The sequence below is a fragment of the Lactuca saligna genome, chromosome 5, assembly GCF_052625555.1.
Source record: "Lactuca saligna cultivar CGN05327 chromosome 5, ASM5262555v1, whole genome shotgun sequence".
NCBI lineage: Eukaryota > Viridiplantae > Streptophyta > Magnoliopsida > Asterales > Asteraceae > Lactuca > Lactuca saligna.
In genome coordinates this window covers 106135942-106159273 of record NC_136421.1, presented here as the reverse complement: position 1 = coordinate 106159273, position 23332 = coordinate 106135942, and positions in this window count along the sequence as shown.

Below are 23332 nucleotides of genomic sequence, written 5' to 3'. Positions count from 1 at the left end.
TGTATCGTTGCGAGTGTCAAAGTGAGAAATACTATGTTAGGCATGACCAATACAAGATTTGATAATATTTATTAATACATAATCAATAAGTGTCTACTTGCTATTACGCATGATGTTATATATTCACGTGTTATTAGAAAATATCATTACACGAACATATAGATATTTCATTATGTTCTTTAACTTAACTACCACCTAGGGATGAGCACGGTGCGGTTATTGGCAAAAACCTCACCACTAACCGCAAATGCAGTTAATCCATTTTCAAAACCGCTTTGTGCTGTTATTTTTACGGTGCGGTTAGGCGATTATTTTTGCGGTGCAGTTTTTTTTTTTTTTTTTGTTTCGGTTATTAACCGCATGGATTTGGTGCGGTTATTTTGTGTGGTTTTTAACCATACTTTGGAGTTCAAACAGTTTAAAGAATTTAAAGATATTACTTGTAATAACAAAAAAACGTAAGGTATAAGACAATTATGTCACACCCCGAAACCAACAGCGGAAATGTTCCGGGACGGAGGACGTCATGCGTAGTATCACAACCAATGTACATAGCAAGCATAGTAAACACAACCATTACATTACATAGGAATATTTACATTTGTTTGAAAGTAAGGAAATACATGTTATATATATATATATATATATATATATATATATATATATATATATATATATATATACACACACACACACACACACACATCAGTTTGAACAAAAGTAAAGACGAGATTTCTATACGCTCCGTCTTCTCCAAAAGAACGCGGGATACCTGTCTAACGAGAACCTGAGAACACAAACAGTTTTTAAAATATCAGCATAAAGTTGGTGAGTTCATAAACGGTTTGTTTCTGGTAAAAGAATAAGTTTCCTTTGGTTTTATGAAAAGTTGTTTCCCAAGAAAATCTCATATTTTCTTATAAAAGTAGTTTGGTTATTCATTTGTTAAACAGTTTGTTCATGAAAAGTAAAGTTATCCCAGGAAAAACCCTTATTTTCCTTAAGTTGGTTTGTTATCGATCCGGAATGAAGTGTACAAGTATCTACCATACTAGTAAAGTGAAGTTTCCCTGAAAACCTGGTTATCCTTGAAAAGTACGTTAGTTTTAACACGTATATAAAACTAATAAGTAGGTAGTAAACTAATTCCTAAGGGTATTACTGATACCCTCTAGTAATCAAAACAGTTATTACTTTGAGGTTAGTTCACTAGGTTTATAATTACTAAAGTAAATCTCTATTATCTAAGTTACGAGTTCCATAACCATACAATAAACTAGATATGGCTCGTAACAGGGCCAGTATCATTTTATGACTTTGTCACCCGTGGACCTGTCGGTCCCATTGTAGCTAGCAGCCAGGTGCGGGGTAGTCAGTCCCATATAGATCTATACACAAAGGTCACGTTCTCCCTCCGAGAGATTCTGGTTACAGGGGCGGTCCTCCACTCTCGTATCCCTGGGGATTGTTACCGAGGACGTGTCTCCAATCTTAAGATGAATGAATTTAAAAGTAATAATATGAAAAATCTTGTTTTATGAATGGCATGAAATCCTTTGTGAAATATAAAATATATATCATTTTATAATGAGTTTCACAATTTTTCCTTGTTTTAGTTTCGAAAACAAACTCTACAAGTTAAATGGTTGCTAATACGGTTTTCTGTGTCAAAATCATACTGAACATGTAACATCTCATACGAAATAATAAGTTTTGAGTACAAGATTCCCTTGTACTTTTGCTTGTATCCCCCCCCCACCCCCCCCCCCCCACCGATGTAACAACGTAAAAATTTGAACAATTTTTCACTTTTGTAACCCTTAAAATATCATTTGAATAAACAAATCGTTATAACAACATTGTATCAATACAAAACCCAAGATCAAAATATATATATAAAAAAATCCAGTATGCGTGTGTACGGATCATGCCGGCACCTTCCCGCGATCGTCGTTGGTACCTGAAACACATAACACATAACATTGTAAGCAGAAATGCTTAGTGAATTCCCCAAAATACCACTCTAACACATAATAGCCACTCGAGGCTGTAACTCTGTTGACCCTCAGGTCTATGTGTCTCAGTGGGGCCCTCCAGTTCCAACTCTCTATGGGCCCTCTGGCCCTAACTCTGTGGACTCGAAAGTCCTAACTCTGTGGACCCGAAGGTCCTAACTCTGTAACTCTGAATCATACATAGCACATATCACAATAAATCATATAGCATATAAATAACATGCAATTACACTGGAACATAACTCTAGAATACTTTATCACATAACTCTGTTACCACACTAGGTAAAGTATAGTGAGAAGACTCACCTCAGGCGTCTCAGTAAATCTCTGACTCGGTAGGAATACTGCCTAGTCATCGCCTATTCACATAAAATAAATACTCTTATAAATATAATTCTCAAGACTAGACTCAACCTGCCTTTGGCACTCTCAGGAGGGAAAAAAGCTATTTTACCCTCCTCTCAACAAAGTACTCAATTGACCAAACCCTAAAAGTCAACAGTCACACTTTGACCCTACTCGCCGAGTTCACTCTGGTGACTCTGCGAGTTCACACATGACCTTTAACACTTTGTCCCACTTGGCACGCCAAGTCCCTCCCTATGCTTGACAAGTCATACTAGGCATGAATCGCGGGGCCACCACAACTCAACTTGTCGAGTCTCAAGAATAACTCGGCGAGTACCGCCTTGAACTCGAGTCCTCTAACTCCCTTCTGACTCACTGAGTCATCCCCCAACTCAACAAGTCTGTTTATTGAGCAATTTACGTGAAACCCTAACCCTACTCGCCGAGTCTCAAGAACAACTCGACGAGTTCATGCCATACACAAACTCTACTGGCCCCCTGAGGTCAGATCTGTTTCCCTAAATCAAAGATATGGCCTTCCCAAGCATGAATGTCACGTAAAGCTCGAAACTTGATGCTTGTATAACAACAACAAGGCATCAAAAGGAGATTTAGTCCCAAAAATGGCAACCTAAGTCCAATAACCCCAAACTAATCCATAAAGCTCCAAGGGTTAAGGTCTCTGGACCTCTTTGAGTCCAGATCCAAGGCACAAACTCGAAGAGGGACCATTTGCTCCACATAATCACTCTCCAAAGGGGTTAGAAAACCATAAATCTATAGATCAGCACCAAAACTGAAGGAGGTTGGAACTATTAACTCAAAATGAAGTCTCTGAATCCCTGGAACTGCTAGAATCGCACCTCCCCTCTTGCTCTTGCACTTCCTTCTTGCTACACCAAGGATACAAGGATCACAAGTGTCTTCTTCTTCCTTACAACGAATTAGCTCTCTTAGGGTTCTCTCAAGGGACTGGTAGCCGAAATGAGAGGCTATAAGTGCCGTTATATAGGCTCCAAACCCGGGGATTTAGGGTTTCATTAAACAGCATGGACTCGCCGAGTCCACTCATGGACTCGCCGAGTCCAAAGCAAAACTGGATGAACAATCGCGACCCTACTCGGCGAGTCTACGCATCAACTCGCCAAGTTCCTTCCCATAATTCAAAATAATTAAATAAAATAATATATACCTAGAAACCCGGCTGTTACACCTGAAAACATGAAAAACATGGAAAATGGTGTAGGGGTATGAACTCACGAGACAAGAATATGTCGGGTAGGATGCTAAGTGTCGATTTAGGGCTTGAACACGCGTGAGGGTCCTATGTAACATGAAGTGATACATAATTGTATCTAATTAGATATGTAACCAATAATTAAGTAAGATAATACACTCTGATGCGCGAAAACACATTATCTCAAGTGTTGGAAGTGATACGGGTTGCATCTAAGGAGTGTAAGGCCTTATAAGGAGTTTAATCTTCAAGTGTAAACCCTTAGGGGTTTTTACGGCCCAAAGACCATATCCCCCATGAGTTTACGGCCGTAAACTCATGGGTGGGGTGCTTTTGGGTGCTAAGAGGTCTTATATTGCACAAGGGAAGGTTCTAGGGTTGAATAAAGGCTTAGGAAGTGATCGGGACTTGAAATGACCTTGGAAATGGAGTTTACGGTTCTTGAAAGACCCTTGTTGAGTTTACTACTGTAAACACATGAGTTTACGGCCATAAACTCATGCTTGGTTCACTTTTGCATGATTTTGTGCCTCAAATGAAGGGATACAAGGTTCTAGGCACTTAGGCGAGCTTTTGGAGGTGTTTAAGGGCATTTTAACACCTTAAAAAAAGGTGTTTACGGTTCATGTATGTTCATGGACCATAAACTCATGTTTACTACCATAAAGACATGATTTTGGGGTTCTAAGTTCATGCAAGCAAGTTTCTATGTCATAGGTAAGCATTAGAAGGGTTTTGGAGGGGTTTCGGGGCTTCAAAACCCACTTATGGGAGTTTACGGTTTTGGGAGGTGTTCCCCAACCGTAAACACAAGCTTTTGAGGCTTTTGAATGATTCAATCACGAATTTTCATGCATACTAAGCTAAACAACAAGCTAGGAAGGATTACTTACGATTTTGGAGCTTGAAAGAGGCGTTTTTTGATAAAAAATTGAGTTGTAGAAAGAGAGTAGAGAGAGAGATTTAGGAGTGGGAAAATTCTCAAATGAAGGCCCACTCATCCTTATATAGGGTTTGATTTTGCGGCCAGGTGGGGATCCACCCGATCCTGACGTTAAACAGAGTTTATGGTCGTACCCGATTACATGGTCGTAAACTAAAAACTTTTCCAAATGAATTCGAGGGTGTTTCACGTGTTTTTATTTCATTTTGACACTTCTGAAAATAAAAATAAAAACATAAATTGATTTGCCTAACCCAAAATGTTAACGGAAAAAATTAATAAAAACGAGTTTTATTAACGAAAATGGGTTACAGCAACGAAATAAATTCCAGGTTGTCACATCATCCCCCTATTAGAGGAAATTTCATCCCGAAATTTAGAATTCAGATACCAATCATGGATTTGGAAAGAGATGCGAATATTTCCGGTTCCTAGAGTCTTCGCGCTCCCAAGTGAATTCGGGTCCCCACTTGGCATTCTAGCGAACCTTCACTATTGGGATGCGGCTTTGTTTCGTACGTTTGATCTCTTGATCCATGATTTCGATTGGTTCTTCCACAAAGTTCAGATTTTCGTTGATTTCGATCTCATCAAGGGGAATCACAAGGGTTTCATCGGATAGGCACTTCTTAAGATTATAGACGTGGAAAACAGGGTGGATGTTTCCAAGTTCTTGAGGTAGTCAGAGTTTGTAGGCTACGGGACCGATCCTAGCGAGGATCTCGAAAGGTCCTATGTACCTTGGGTTCAATTTCCTGCACTTTCCAAAGCATATCATGCCTTTCCAGGTCAATATCTTCAACAAGACACGATCTCCAACCTAGAATTCCAAGGGTTTTCATCGTTTATCAGCGTAGCTCTTTTTTCTGTCTCATGAAGCTTTCAATCATTCTCAGATTTGGATGATCTTTTTGGTGGTTTCATAGATGATTTCAGGACCAGTGAGAGTGCTATAAGGGACTTGCCCTTGGCTAGTTGCATGTTGTCCTCCTTAGCCCAGCGCAGAAGGGATCCGCACCTATGGTCATAGGCAGTTCCCAACTGCGCAGCCTTGATGCTGGATAAGTCGTTGTTTGTTCCGAGGAGGTTCAACTAAGAATAATTGAGTGCCCTATGATGTATTTTCAATTGCTTGGATAATCCTCTTACTTTGTCTATGTCCTTATGGGTTGCACCCTTTGTATGAATACTTTCGGGTTCTTCGAAAAGTGATAAATTTTGAAGTTCGCATCTAATTTGTCGTTACGAGTGACGAGAGTTTTACGATAATATGATTTAAGACGATAGGGTTTGGTATAATGTAGACTCAATCGGACTAAACAGTATGTCGTCAAAGAATTGTACGTTAAGTCGGTTTGGAAGGATCGCTTTGCTAGAACATTGATGTCCCTGGGTAAATGTCTATGGTGTACGCAAACCGTGTATAATTACAACTGACCCTAGTGTATTCACTAAGTTATCATAATTTGATCATTAGGGCCTTAAACCTTTTAAAGATTTTGTGATTTAATCCGGACGAGAAAGTAATCACAATTATGACAATTATCAGGGTTTTTGAAAACATACCAAAACGTGGCAGGGTATTTTGATGCTTCCTTACTCTCGGAGGTTAGGCTCCTCCGGTTTCTTCATTTTTCTTTTCTATTAGGCAATATCTTTTCAGATGTCCCATTTCGCCACATACGCAACACACTTGGACTATGCTAGCATCTGTAGTGGAAGTGATGTGTTGGGTTGGGGTCTGTACGGAGCAAGTTTCTCGGCCACCGATAATCCTTGGACAATTTCTTTTGAAATGATCGGGTTCGCCACAATTGTGGAAAACTTGATTCATCCTACACCAGCAATCGAGGTGTTTGGTTTTACAGATGCCCTGCAGTATCGCGTGGTGTGTCCTTGCTTGTTGCAGTTCTTACAGCACTTTCCTACATGGTGAAAGTTGCATTTCTCGCGACTTGGAAGTTTTCCAGCATATTGCCGCACTGGAGTTGGCACTGGTTGGGCGGATATAGCGGTTGTAGAAGTTATATCGAGTTTTCGTTTCTTTGCAAGCTTCTGAGATGACTTGTTCTTCTTCTCGAACCAAAATTTTCGTTTGGCACTCTTAGGTTTGGGGGCTGGAATGTTCTCTAGGACAAGCCCTTGTTGATTTCCTGGTGTGTTGTTACAGCTTGAGGTGTGGAAGTTGTTCCCATTTCCATTTAGGCCGTTAGCATTAAGAACAGCTAAAGCGGCTGCTACGGCTTCCGTAACAGTAGCTTGGAACGTAGCTGAGTCCATCTGGAGGATTGGTACCTTACTGGTGGATTGGTTCTGTTTCTTTGGAGGCATGATTTGATATTTGTCAAGAAAAGAGTTTGTGAGCAACAATGGTTGTCTCCGGATGTATCCTAACTATTTGTCTATACATTGATATTTCCCGTTTTGCTACTGACTCTCTTTGATTTGACCCACATCCCCAAGGTGTGGTCTTAGCAAGGATAGAAAAGATTTGAGCACACAAAGTTCACATAAAATAGTATTAAGAACTTTTGTTTGCTCAGCCCATTAGGCTGACGGAGTAACTCTCCCATATCTTCGGCTCTAGGTGAGGTGGAGGGTTATCTATAATAGTAGCCACAGATATCAAGCTGATACGGGGTTCAACTTGACGTTCGAGAGAAATCCCTGGAATGTTTTTAGGGAAGACATTAAGAATGTTGTGGACTTCAGAAATGCTCTCGATGTCTTTAACTTTTTGCATCCTATTGACAACATGAGTCAGGAATGCATAACATTCCTTTCGTAGATGCTCCTAGGCTTTGACGTGGGAATTGATATGAAGTTGCGAACGATCTTATCACTGAAACCGGTGAGGACTCCTTCAGAGGGACGACTGAGATGAATCGCTTTCTCAACGCAAGGACATTGGCACCATGAGAGGCTCATTCGTCCTATGCCGACTAGGACATTAAAGCTTTTTATGGGTACTGATATGAAATCGATTGAGGAAAAGGAATAATCGTCTAAGGTAAGAGTACATCCTATGATACATGCTTTAACTGAAATATGATTGTTGTCATCATTACTAAAACTCGGATTACATATTTCGAATTTCCTAAGTCCTAATATTAAAGAGAAAATTTCGGCAATACAGAAAACAGAGGTGTTTACGGGAAACGGTTACTCAGAACATAAACATGAAGGCTATTCCTTAGACCAGAAAGGAAGGATGAGTAGAGCGATCCTCTAGCGACGATGGGTACTCCCCAAGTGAAATCCCAATTCGTTCAGCTATCACCATACGTCAAGCAGATGTCCTTCATACTCTAATTGGTCAGTTTAGAGTTCTGTGATCTCGACTTGGGTTGTGGCTAACTCTTGCTGTAGAGCTTCGTTGTCTCTCATAGTTATCCCGGTGTTGCTAGATGTTGTTGCCTTAGGACAGTTTCTTTTGTAATTCCCGACCACACCACAACCATAACAGGCTTGACTGACACCTGTTCCGGATGCTTGATTAGTTGGTTGGGCTGGTGCTCTGCAGCTTCGAGTAATGTGACCCTTCTTGCCACAGTTGTTGCAAATCATTCCACGACATGGGTCGGGGATACGATGGTGGTAACTACACCTGTTGAACCACCGGAGGGTACTAGTATATCCACTGGTAGGTGCTTGAGCTGTAGGAGTGGCGACAGTAGTAGTTATCACACCCCGAAACCGATGGCGGAAACGTTCCAGGGCGGAGGATGTCATGTAAAGTATCATAACCAATTTACATAGTAAGCATAGTAAACACAAAACATTACATTACATAGAACGATTACATTTGTTTGAAAGTAAGGTAATACATGTTTTATGGATACATTAGTTTAAACAAAAGTAAAGACATGACTTCCATATGCTCAGTCTTCTGTAAAAGAACGTGGGATACCTGTCTAATGTTGACCTGAGAATACAAGCAGTTTTAAAATATCAGCATAAAGCTGGTGAGTTCATAAGCGGTTTGTTTCTGTAAAAGAACAAGTTTTCTTTGGTTTTCTTAAAAAGTTGATATCCAAGAAAATCCCATATTTTCTTATAAGTAAAGTTTAGTTATCCATTTGTTACACAGTTTGGTTAAGAACAGTTTGTTATCCGGTTATCACACAATCTGGTTAAGAACAAGTTCAGTTATCCCAGAAAAAACCCTTATTTTCCTTAAAAGTTTGTGGTTGGTTATCGAATCTGAATGAAGTGTACATCAATCTACCATACTTGTAGTGTTTGTGTGAAGTTTCCTGAAAGCCTGGTTATCCTTGAAAGGTATGTTAGTTTTAACATGTACATAAAACTATCAATTAAATAGTAAACTAAGGTTATTAATTTACTAAGTTCTTTATTACTTAAAAGTAAATCTCTGTTATCTAAGTTTGCGAGTTCTATAACCATACGATAAACTAGATATGGCAAAGGAAGGCCAGTATCATTTATGACTTTTGTCACCCGTAGACCTGCCGGTCCCACTGTAGCTAGCAACAAGGTGCGGGGTAGTCAGCCTCGTATAGATCTATACACTCAAGTCACGCTCTCCTACTAAGAGATTCTGGTTACAGGGGCGGTCCTCCACTCGCGTATCTCTGTGGATTGTTACAGAGGACGTGTCTCCAACCCTAATATTAACGAATTTACAAGTAATAATGTTGAAAATCATGTTTTAAGTTCTAGTTACAAAGGTGGTCCTCCACTCGTATATCTCTGTGGAGTGTTACAGAGGACGTCTAAAGTTCTAAGATTAATGATTTTAACAGTAATGAAATGGAAAATCATTTCTGAAATATACAATATAACACTACATAATAAGATTTGCAATCAATTTGGAAAACTAACTTTGCAAGTCAAATGGTTGGTTAATATGGTTTCAATTATTAAAACATACGGAATATGAAACATTTCAAATGAAATAATAATTTTGAGTACAAGATATTCTTGTAATTTTGCTTGTATTCCCCCCCCCCCCCCCTAAAAACATGGAAAAAGGTGTAGGGGTATGAACTCACCAGACGAGAAATGTGTCGGTTAGGATGTTAAGTGTCAGTTCAGGGCTTGAACATGTGTGAGGTTCCTCTATAATATGAAGAGATACATAAGTGTATCTAATTAGACTTTTAACTACTAATTAAATAAGAATATACACTCCGAGGCGCGAAAACACTTCATTTCAAGTGTTAGGAGTGATCCGGGTTGCATCTAAGGGGGTGTAAGGCCTAGATATGGAGTTTTCTCTTCAAGAGTAAACTCCTAATGGAAATTATAGCCCATATACCATATCCCCATGAGTTTACGGTCGTAAACTCATGGGTGGTGTGTTCTTGGATGCTTAATGGTCTTATAACACTTGTGGGATGAGGCTAGGTTCAGCTCTAAGGCAAGGGAAGTGAATTTGATCAACATATGGACCATTTAAGGAGTTTACGGCCGTAAACTCTCATTTACCCTTTCTTTTTGTGTTTTGGTGATCCTAGGTTAAGCATAAGTGGTTCTAGTCCAAAGTACAACCCATGGAAGGAAGTTAGGGCACCATTTGACCACTATAGAGGAGTTTACAGCCCAGGAACCATTCTTTGGGGGGTTTACAGCCATAATATCCTAAGGAGGTGGTTTCTTTCATGTTTAAGGTCCCTAACACAATGGTGGTTGATTCTAGACATTATTCCAAGGCTTAGGATGTGTTTAAGGGGCATTTTAACACCTTAAAAGGTGTTTACGGTCCTTGAATGGGTGTTTACGGTCCAAGCATGCTCTTGGGCTGTAAACTCATGTTTAATCCCTAAATGTTAAGTTTTTGGTGTTCTAAGTCCATTCATGTAAGCCCCTAAGTCATATCTAAGCTCCAGAAGTGGTTTGGAAGGGTTTTGGGGATCCAAAATCCCATTTAAGGGTGTTTACGGTTTGGGAATGTTCTTGGACCGTAAACACAAGTTTTTGACACTATTGGATGATTTAAACACGAATTTGAAAGCTAAACATGCTAAACCATAAGCTAGGATAGATCACTTACCAAATTGGAGCTTGAAAGGGATGGTTTTGGATCAAGGTTTGGATTGTAGAGAGAGAGAGTAATGAGAGAGAGTGAAAAAGCTTCAAATGAAGTCCACTCACCCTTATATAGGGTTTGAGTTTGAGGCTCGGTGGAAATCTACCCGATACTGACGTTAAACGAGGCATATGATTGTACCCGATTTAGTTGTCGTAACCCGACGTGGTCGAAACTAAAAATTTTCCAATTAAATAACGAGGGTATTTTCACGCGTTTCTAATGGGTTTGGACACTCATGAGGTCAAAATAAAAATCTTAATTTAAATGACCTAATCAAAAATGTTAACGGAAAAATTGACATACAAACGGTTTTACTGACGGAAATGGTTTACCGTGACGGAATAAATTATGGGTTGTCACAGTAGTAGCAGTGTGGACCGCCACAATTTGTTGTTTCTTGGAGGATCCTTGCGAACTTTGAACCTTCCGCTTGTTCCAGAACCTCTTTTTACCCTTACCACACTCCTTTTGGTGTCCCTGACCACTTTCCTAATTTTGGGATTGGGTGCCACTTCCTGGCCCGCCAGATCCACCGGGGTTCATCTATGACATTGCAGCTGCCACTGTGGTAGTAACAGTTATCTGAAGCATGATAGGATCGAATTGAGGAGGAGGTGGTGGCAGAGGATTGTTGTTCTTTGAGTTAGGTCTTTTCATTGGAGGCATCTTGATCTAAAAATGACCAGGAAGGAGAGGATGGTAAGTCCTCTGGGTAGATTTAAGAGATATGAAACAAGAGATATCTCATTATGGCAGATAGAGTGTTCTACTTAGCGATAAGACAGGAAAAAGTTACTATATCAAGTAAACTATCGCTAATGAAAGAATGGGTAGCAACACATGGAATTAATTTCTACAACGTATTTGGCTCTGACTAAAATACTTCTATAGTATTTTATGTTTTATTGCGACGATGACTCGTAGTTTGGATATTTGGTAAGTTTTAGGCCTGATGTACACCACAGTCACTCCCAAGCACATGTTGGTCGTGTCTCGAATGAATATAGTTGATCAGGCTATATTGACCCTAAACACGACTACATAATTGCCTAGGTTTAACCGTAGTGTACAACACCCAATTACTTATGTTTTGTTCTACTCGTGGTTACGGTTTCTGGCTTTTAGGTATTCTTGTATACTTTTTTAAAAATACTTGTATTTTAAAGTATACTTTTAGTTCAGAGTGCTTCGGCCACTTAATGTTTATATTTATATACCATGTAAGGTTCGGTATACTTACTTCACTATAAACAAAGGCTCTGATACCAATCTATCACACCCCGAAACCGACAACGGAAACGTTCCGGGGCGGAGGACGTCATGCGTAGTATTACAACCAATGTACACAGCAAGCATAGTAAACACAACCATTACATTACATAGGAATATTTACATTTGTTTGAAAGTAAGGAAAAACATGTTTTATATATATATATATATATATATATATATATATACACACACACACACACATCAGTTTGAACAAAAGTAAAGACGAGACTTCTATACGCTCCGTCTTCTCCAAAAGAACGCGGGATACCTGTCTAACGAGCACCTGAGAACACAAGCAGTTTTTAAAATATCAGCATAAAGCTGGTGAGTTCATAAGCGGTTTGTTTCTGGTAAAGGGATAAGTTTCCTTTGGTTTTATGAAAAGTTGTTTCCCAAGAAAATCCCATATTTTCTTATAAAAGTAGTTTGGTTATTCATTTGTTAAATAGTCTATTCATGAAAAGTAAAGGCATCCCAGGAAAAACCCTTATTTTCCTTAAGTTGGTGGTTGGTTATCGATCCGGAATGAAGTGTACAAGTATCTACCATACTTGTAAAGTGAAGTTTCCTTGAAAGCCTGGTTATCCTTGAAAAGTACGTTAGTTTTAACACGTATATAAAACTAATAAGTAGGTAGTAAACTAACTCCTAAGGGTATTATTGATACCCTCTAGTAATCAAAACAGTTATTACTTTGAGGTTAGTTTACCAGGTTTATAATTACTAAAGTAGAACTCCATTATCTAAGTTGCGAGTTCCATAACCATACAATAAACTAGATATGGCTCGTAACGGGGTCAGTATCATTTTATGACTTTGTCACCCGTGGACCTGTCGGTCCCATTGTAGCTAGCAGCCAGGTGCGGGGTAGTCAGTCCCATATAGATCTATACACAAAGGTCACGTTCTCCCTCCGAGAGATTCCGGTTACAGGGGCGGTCCTCCACTCTCGTATCCCTGGGGATTGTTACCGAGGACGTGTCTCCAATCTTAAGATTAATGAATTTAAAAGTAATAATATGAAAAATCTTGTTTTATAAATGTCATGAAATCCTTTGTGAAATATAAAATATATATCATTTTATAATGAGTTTCACAAGTTTTCCTTGTTTTAGTTTTGAAAACAAACTCTACAAGTTAAATGGTTGGTAATACGGTTTTCTGTGTCAAAATCATACCGAACATGTAACATTTCATACGAAATAATAAGTTTTGAGTACAAGATTCCCTTGTACTTTTGCTTGTATCCCCCTCCCCGTTGAAAACATGAAAAACACGGAAAATGGTGTAGGGGTTTGAACTCACCAGACGAGAATGTGTCGGGTAGGATGCTAAGTGTCGTTTTACGGCTTGAACACGCGCGAGGGTCATATGAAACATGAAGTGATACATAATTGTATCCAATTAGAGAATTAACCACTAATTAAGTAAGATAATATACTCCGATGCGCGAAAACACTTTTGGGTGCTAAGAGGTCTTATATTGCACAAGGGAAGGTTCTAGGGTTGATTCAAAGGCTTAGGAAGTGATCGAGACTTGAAATGACCTTGGAAATGGAGTTTACGGTTCTTGAAAGACCCTTGGTGAGTTTACTGCCGTAAACACATGAGTTTACGGCCATAAACTCATGCTTGGTTCACTTTTGCATGATTTTGTGCCTCAAATGAAGGGATACAAGGTTCTAGGCACTTAGGCAAGCTTTTGGAGGTGTTTAAGGGCATTTTAAACACCTTAAAAAAAAGGTGTTTCTAGTTCATGAATGTTCATGGACCGTAAACTCATGTTTACTACCATAAAGACATGATTTTGGGGTTCTAAGTTCATGCATGCAAGTTTTTAAGTCATAGGTAAGCATTAGAAGGGTTTTGGAGGGGTTTCGGGGCTTCAAAACCCACTTATGGGAGTTTACGGTTTTGTGAGGAGTTCCCCAACCGTAAATACAAGCTTTTGAGGCTTTTGAATGATTCAATCACGAATTTTCATGCATACCAAGCTAAACAACAAGCTAGGAAGGATTACTTACGATTTTGGAGCTTGAAAGGGGCGTTTTTTGATCAAAAATCGAGTTGTAGAGAGAGAGAGAGAGAGAGAGTAGAGAGAGAGAGATTTAGTAGTGGGAAAAGTCTGAAATGTAGGCCCACTCATCCTTATATAGGGTTTGAGTTTGCGGCCAGGTGGGGATCCACCCGATCCCGACGTTAAACGGAGTTTATGGTCGTACTCGATTACATGGTCGTAACCCGACTTGGTCGTAAACTAAAAACTTTTCCAAATGAATTCGAGGGTGTTTCACGTGTTTTTATTTCGTATCGAAACTTATGAAAATAAAAATAAAAACATTAATTGATTTGCCTAACCCAAAACGTTAACAAAAATTTTTAATAAAAACGAGTTTTATTAACGGAAATGGGTTACAGCAACGGAATAAATACCAGGTTGTCACAAATTAGCTTAAATTACAAATAACTAATATCTTAAAAACGTTAAATCACTAGTAATTAACAATAAATATCTTAAAATTGTCAAATTTCACCATTTTCCAAAGTTAAACATAAGAAAACACTAACGCTTTTGTATATTAGAATTTTATCATTCTTTCATCCATAAAACTTGTCTTATTTTTAGTTTTTAATATATTAATAATTAATAATATAACTTGTATATAATATATGCAGTGCATTGCAGTTTTTTGTGGTTTTTGAAAACTAATAAACTCACTACACCGCAAATATGCGGTTTTTGAAAAACAAAAAACTTCACCATCGTTTTTTATTGCGGTTTCGATTAATCGGTTGTGATTAATGTGGATTTTGCGGTTAATTTTAATTGCACTGTGGTTTTTGCTCACCCCTACTACCACCTAACCTCCAAACATTCCCCGGTAACAACCATAAAATTACACACATCTATCGAGAGTGAAAAGTAAACTTTGAATGACAATTTAAATAGATAATAACTCTTCACTTGTTTCCATATAAATTATCATTCACGGTTCATTTTTCACATTTTATACATGTGTGTTAGCCAATGGTTGTTAACATGTAAGGTATGAATGTTTGTTTGTAGTTAGGTTAAGCAATAACTAAGTTCATCTTAATATCATACCCACAACAATGCATAGGAAGAACTTAGAGAGTTTGGGTGGTTAGGAAGCAATAGAGTACTTAGACCACTAATTTATTCTTAGAAATTAGCAACAAATGTATTTTCTTTTTTTATAATAAAAATAATTTTTATGTTAATAAATGACTTATTAATAATAATATCCATTAATTTCATGGTAATTTTCAAAAAATTCCCAATATTTTGGTTATTATGTAATTTATAGAAATGTCCCAAAATTTTGAGCAAACTAACGAAAAATGACAGAATACCGGCAAAATCTACGAAACCGGCCAAAAAGGGTTTTTTCGAAGTTTTAACCGGTATTCTGTGCTTTTTTGTAAATAAAATTTGGTTTGAGACTTTTTCATAAATTGGACTAAAGTTTTAGGACTTTTCTGGAGATTTCCTAAGTTCAAATTCATGATCTACATACCCAAAAAAAAAGTTTTCAGCAAACATAAAAGATCAATTACAATCTTCCTTGTTCTCATCATCATTCTCATCGGTCTTGTTGGTAGTTTTGGGGGTATTTTGTGGATGGAATTGAAATTGTGGTATTGGTGGTAGTTGAAAGTTAGGAATTATGGATGTCAATGAGTTGTTATACACATGTTGCATTTGTTGGGTTAATAAAACAACTTTGGAATTATCCCTATCTTGAGATTGGGATTTAGAAGATTTGGAATTTTTAGAATGGTGATTTGGAATTAAATTATTGTTGATGCTTGGTTTCCTTCCAACTCCGCGAACAAACCAATGTCTTTCACCGAGGCCACGAGTGAGACAATGTTCTTCATTTATGTGTTCTCCATCCCCGACCTCTTCTTGCATCTTCCTATACTACGCTTGAATCTTATCTTAAAATAAAAAAAATAAAATAAAATAAAATAAACATACATTAATTAAAACAAATAAACATACATCAAATCTAAACACTAAAATAATAATAATAATATACCTTAAAAACTATAATAATTGTAACATTCCGTTTAAATTACTTAAAATATATAATAAACCCGGAGCACCAAGATGTAAATTTATAATTTATATTATTTTATAATGGTCCTAAAACCAATATATTTAGCGGAGAGTTGCTTTCGAGGAGTCAAATGATATATTTTAGACTTTCGGGGGCAAAGTGTAATTTCGAGATGCACTTTGTAAAGATTTCTAGAAGTTAGGGTGTGTTTGGTAAGTATTGGACTTGATTTGAAAGAGATTTCAGAAGGCAAGCGCTAAATCGTACATTTTGGATTTGAATTTAGAAGGTTGTGAAGGAGAGGGACCAAAATTGCCAAATTCGTTAATAGTTTGAATGGAGTCACGGGACTTAAACCCGTGCCTTCCATTCCCGGTGACCATTGTTTCATTGAGCAACCCTAACCCTAATCTTTCCCCAGCCGCCACCATAAGAAGCTATTCCAGCCACCGCCACCGATGTCGAGTCCCGCCGTCTGCAACCTCGCCGTTGATTGTCGCTACAACAACCCCGACCGCCGGAGACGCCATGGACAACAAAAGATATGCAAGAACGGTGGAGCACGTTGCGTTCGTCGCATGTGGGTCGCAAGATACGAACAAACTGCCGGTAAGTCACCTGCTACCTCTCCCTCTCCTTTCCTTCGCTTTTCCCGGTGAGACAACGTTGTGCATGTCGGTTGCTGTCGGCGGCAGCCCTAGGGTTCTCGTGTTGCTCATTTCAGCGTCCTCATCCACCTAGTTGGTGGTTGGGAGTGGTGGTCTCGCATCATGAACAAATGGGGTTGGGTGATCGATTTTTTTTTGCTGGAAAGCAACCGCCACCACCGTTAGGTGGTGGCTGCCATTTCTTTTGTCACCACCAGCCACCGTGGGAGGGTGGTTGTGTGCATGATTTAGTGTGTGTGTGAGCCTAATTCATGAGTTTAATGTTGTATGGACATTCTTGGACAGGAAAAAACGAAGAGAACTCGTCACCGCCACCAGTTGCCGCCGTTCCGGGTGGTTGTGGACTTTCGGGTGCGTTTGGATTGATGTTTGGAGTGCTTTTGGTGTTGTGTTGGCCCAAGAACATGAACACCACCACCGTGAGGTGGTGGCTACCACCATGTGCCGCCGACGGCCACCACTAGGTTGGTTGTGTGTGTATGTGTGTTTTGTAACACCGTAAATTTTCAAGTAAATTTTTCGTTTAAAATCGTATATTTCTCTTAACATATTTCACATAAATCTCATTATTTAATTAAAAAATTACAATTCCATAATTGTTTGATTAAAATCTAGGATCTTTCAAAACATAACTCTTTCACTGGTGTTTACAATCGAGTCGATGCCTTCCCACGATCCTGAGAGAACCTGAAACATATAACACATAAGACGGTAAGCACGAAGCTTAGTGAGTTCCCCAAAATACCACACACAAATAATTAGCCACTCGAGGCTATAGCTCTGTAAGACCTTCCGGTCAATGTGTCTCAATGGGACCCTCCAGTCCCACAACTCGTTGGACCCTCTGGTCTGGTCTAAGTGAAAACCCTCCGGTCTCACTACTCGTTGAACCCTCCGGTCCGGTCTAAGTGAGGACCCTCCGGTCTAATAATTCGTTGGACCCTCTGGCCCGGTCTAAGTATATCATAATATAGCATGCAGTACATGTCACATAGAAGATGCATAACTCAAGCAATCACATAAGACCCTCTGGTCACACATAATTACCACTCTAGGTAAAGTATAGTGAGAAGACTAACCTCGACAATAAGCAAGCATCCTCGCACTCGAATCTCGATCTAGCCACCGCCTAACATATAGTATACTTATCTCAATAAATACTTGATTCTCAACTCTAAGCAACCAAATGTTATTCTTCTCTCTTTAACACTTGAATTGGGTAAAAGACCATTTTACCCCTCCATGGTCTCCATTACTCATGTTGACCAAACCCTAAAGTCAACAGAAGTCAAACTCGAGTCAACAGTCCATGTTTGACCCGACTCGTCGAGTGCACTCTTGCGACTCGTTGAGTCCCCTTGTCGATTTGACCCCCAACTCACCGAGTTATCGCACGATCAAGCGCATCGGTACAAACCCTCACCGACTCATCGAGTCAGGCCATGGACTCGGCGAGTCCCTTCGATCTGATTCCTCATTCAGAGGATTTCAAACAGATCTATCACTCCAAACACTAGATCTATCATCTCAATGCTCAATAAGCACGTAAAGCTTCGATATTTATGCTCATCCATGATGTTATTGCTTCAAAATGCTAATACAAGCCCTTCATGAATGATTAAGCCCAAAAACCCTCATATGGATGAATAAAGTTGGGACATCTAGACTCTAAGGACCTCACAAGGTCCAGATCTAAGGTCTAGACTCTTTGATAACTCATGCTACTCAAAAACCGAAACAAAAGATGGAAAAAAGACCTAAAACTCCATATATATGAGATCTATCCAAATTGAGAAGAAAGGTGTAGACTTCATACCTTCCTCAGGAGCTCTGGACAGTAAATCATTGGATCTAACAGCCTCACCTCCGGCTCCTTACTTAATAACATCATCCTCTTCTTCAAATGATGCACAAGAACCTCAATATAAGCTTCTCTATCACTCTCTAACTCAAATGACAATTAGGGTTTGCTCTCAAGGGTGTAGGGTAATTGATGAGACGAAATAGAGGCTATAAGTGTCCTTAAATATTGCCATAGGCCGGAGAATTTTAGGGTTTCCTTCAACAGCATTGACTCGGTGAGTCGACTCACAGACTCGTCGAGTCAGCTCATTAATCCATGTCATCAGCTGCGACTCTACTCGATGAGTTGAGGCACCAACTCGCCAAGTCACCCATGCAAACTTATATAGAAATTTTATACCTTGGAACTCGGATGTTACATGTTTGTATTAGTGTGTGTGTGTGTGTGTTATTTGGGTTTTTGATTTGTAATATTGTAATCGATGCGAAAATAATAAAAGAAACTCGTAACCACCACCGTGAGGTGGTGGCCGCCGCCGTTGATCGCCAGTACCTGAGGTGGTAGTGGGTGATGCCAGCCTTATGAAACCCTGATGGGCCTTATAACCTATTGAATCCCTAATTGATCTAAGGACTTTGTTTTGGGCCTATTAGGCTATGATTGGGCTGAAAACCCTAATTAGGTTTTAGAAAACCCTAATGTTGGAATTATTGGTTTGGACTTATCGGGACCCGTATTTTTGACCACTTGAGTGAAGATATGACTCAAGCTAATTTCATTGTATGTTTAGACTTAATGGATTAAGTCCTTAATGGGTTAAGCACTTAATGGGTTAAGTAGGAACACTTAACCCTAATCGTCATTTTATGTGAAAAACCCTAATTGGGTTTGGGTTATTGTTGGGTTATTTATTCGACTAATCTACTGTGGGCCTTTTTGGGCCAATTGGGAACATATTTATGGACTAAGGAAATTATTGGTCCTTCGGATAAGACCCATTAGAGAGGCTTGGGCCCAATTTGGAAAATTGGGCCATGATTGGGCCTTGAGGATTATTAGCCATTGGGCCATCAGAATGCTAATTGTTTGGACTAGAATAATTGTTTGGGCCTTAAAATAAGTCCATGTGGAGGTTTAGGACCAATTTGTAAAATTGGGCCATCTGTTGTGCCTTGGTTGACATTGGTCTTTTTAGGCCTTCAGGGTGTGAGTTTGGGCCTTGGTTTTTGTAACGTACGTGTTTCTAGGCTAGGCATTAATGATGATGTAATGGTTTAGGTTAACCTTTGTAACTCGTTTTGAAATAATAAAGATGTATTATTTGAGTGTGATGTGTTTATTGCTTAATTGTGTAACTTAATTTATTTAAGAATAAATATGAGTGTTAAAGTAAAATATTAGATAAACTCGATAACTATACCTACAGAGGTAGTTGTCGTGACAAAGATTCCGGATGTATAAATAATGCCAAAATCCGAGTTATAACGAAGAAGTTATGACCTGACGAAGTTTCGCAACATAACCGGTACAACACTATGTGACGGAAATATTGAATTTACGATAGAGCGATAATTAGCCTTAGTGATCTAAACGAAAGTCCTAGAATACGTTAAACCGAGAGCATACATAAAAAGAACGTCTAAATTTGACTTCGTATGAGGAAGTTATGATTTTTCTAACTTTCGACTTAGCAATATGCAGCCCAAAATTCGAATATGAGATCAAGTGATTTCTAGCCGAAACAATCTAAACGAGAATCGAAGATCTCGTCAGTAGCAGTCCAACGGTAAAAATACAGATGAAAACGGACGTCAGATGAAGAAGTTATGAATTTCTAATGGAGTTTTCCTGCCCCAGCCTACTAAAAATAATATAATAAAAATAAATTCAAAATTGGCCGACGAAGTCTAACCGAGAGTTGTAGAGCATAATCTCACCTACGTGTGGATATAAAGAACGTCGAAAACGGAGCTCGTATACGAGAGATGTGAATTTCTGAATTTCGGAACACAAACTTCGAGGCCTGTGTCAGAGTTCACGACGTGAAAAGGTGTTGGACGCCTTCCATAGCAAGTGGAATGATGACGAACGCAATGACCTATGCCTGACCAAACTCACGGCGTGAATCCAAATAATCAGCCCTATAAATAGAAACCAAAGGGCAGCCGATTTTGGTTGCTACTTTCTTACTCTCTCACTCCCGATACCCTCTTTAGCCCTCTTGAAGCACCCCCGAAGCCCCGGTATCATCCCGACACCCGAGGCAAGTCCCGACGATCCAAAGATCCCGAGAAGAAAAGATTTTTCGAGCTGAAGCTCTACCGGCGAGAAGCCCGGTGTGTGAAGATATCCCGGATTCATCGAAGAATTACTACTTGAAGAGTCGTAGTGTTGTCTGACAATCGTTTTATCAAGTGAGTGCATAGTCTCTTTCATAAACACGATTTTAATGTAAGTATTGTTTGAATGTATAAAATATAAGTTTTGAGAGAGTGTATAACCCCTTTCTTCTAACACATAGGTATGAAGTATCTTCTATAGAATATGTATTATGTGTATATGTATTATATGTGTATTTGGAGTGAGTAATTAATGAATATTTTATATAGGTTTTAAGTTGTATATGAATGTATAAGTATATTGTTATCTACTAAAATGTTGGGTAAAACATGGGTAGATAGTTGACTTGTGATAAAATGATGAGAGGTCTCGATGTTGTTGGTGATTCAGTCATCTAGCGGAGTTTAGATGACTACCACGAACTTTTCTAGACAGTCTAGTGGAATGCTGACAGGCTCGCCACTTGTAGGTGTTAATGAACTTGAGTGTTCATTTGTTGTACTCCATCCCCCACATTGTTGCCTTGTTTGACATATATTTCTTAGGACCCCCGAAGCATGTGTTGTCGCCCCGATGAAAATCCTTAGGCTAGGTCCCTTGTGATAATTGTTTTAGGGACATAAAGTGAGGAAAACGGGAATGGGTAATTGGGTTATCGTTGGATGATGAAATTAATATAATTATTTATTGTGGGTTTAAAACCCTATATGCTCACAAGCTCCCAAGCTTGAGCCACTCAGTTTTATTTGTATTACAGGTAGTAGCGCGGGAGCATAAGTTGGATTAATCACCAAGTTATTTTGTTTATAGGCCTGTAGATGTAAATAACCGTTGTAAGGCTTATAATGTGTCGTTTATGCTTTTGGTTTGTATCGGAACATGACATCCCGAGTTTTGTTATATATGAAACTACATTTCTTTAACAAATGCTTTGATAAACTTTATTCTATCATATTGTGTTTTTGGAACAAATTCTACAACTCTTTTAATCAAAGGATTAATCTGAATTTTTTTAAAAGCATAAATTAAAGCGGTCTTTTCTAGCCGTGAATTTAGGGATGTCACAGTTTTGAACCAAGCTAGGTTAGGGGTAAAATGGTCCATTTACCCTAAGTGTAGATTATGGTTGTGTATTGGTACCTAATTATTAATTGTGTGTCGTTTTGATGATTGACAGTTTGGGAACCTGTCAACCCGCAGCTAGAGTTTATCCGCGGGACTACAGTAGTGCAAGGTGAATCTCCTCATGTGACAACCGGAAAACTTCTGGTCAAAGTCAAAGTCAAGTCAAGGTCAATGGACCATCTGGTCAACTCAACTAGTGCTTATATGTTAGGATATTCTTTATGTTTCCTAATGTTCAACTATAATCTAATGAAAAGTAACACTTGAAAGTCTCAAAAGTTCAAAATGTAAAACCCTAATTTGATTTAGGGAAGTAACAGCTCTTTAAAGCACTATTGACTTCCCTTCGGGGGTGTATAACACTCAAAATAGAATGTATCTAAGTCTAAGGACCTTGCACTACGAAGAAAACACTAATAAAGGCTCTCGGCAAAGTCTCTCCCAATCTCCCCTACTGTATCTCTCTCTCTCTCTCTCTCTCTCTCCTAATCTCCAAGGAAATGAAGTCTTTTCTCAAATCTCTCCAAGGAATATCAAATCTCTCCTAAATCACTCCAATAATATGGAATCTCTCCCAAATCTCTCCAAGAATGTGAAATCTCTCCCAGTATGTGAAATATCTCCCAAATCTATCCCAGTATGTGAAATCTCTCCCAAATTTCCCTAAATATCTTCCTTAGTCGAAAACAACCCAAAACCGGAGGAGAGAACACAAAAGGACCCTCTTGGTCTGGAGCCCTCTTGGTCCTGAAACTCTTAGTCTGGAACCCTCTTGGTCTAGAATGCCTTTTAAGGAACCAAGAGGACTCGCTAGTTCGGAATTTCCCCCTAGCTTCAGACCGTCTCGCATGACACCGGAAAATCTCGCATAGGGCTGCTCCGGGAACGCCTACACTCGCTTCGGAAGCCTCGGTCCGGACCTGCTGGCGACTTCGCCTGCGAGAAAGTGCTTCGGAAGTTACTGTGGACTCTGGAATTTGGAGGAGAGCTTCGGAACTCACCCAGCACCTTCGGAAATTGTGATACAACTTCAAATTTTTCCCTAGAGTGCCGGAATTCACTATTTAGCCCCGGATTTTGGACTATTCCGGACTATTTCAGCATTTTAAGGTATTTTGAGGTTGGGAATCACACCAAACGCATGTTTTTCTTAACTAAGACCACTAAGACCCCCATTTTATACCAAAATCAATTATTTTAATATATTAATATAAAATAGAACCCAATATTTTAAGGAGATTTTAAGCAAATAAAGGGGTTTGACTTTATGATGGGATGTCGATTCCTCATTTCCCATATAACTCCCATATCAACACACATTATCCATAAGAAAAGGAACCTTACCCACAAGTTTTCTATGCATCAATTCACTCCCTTATCCCCCCCCCCCCCCCTTCAGATACGTAAATCTCTTTTCTCCCTTATCCCACTTCTCAATTT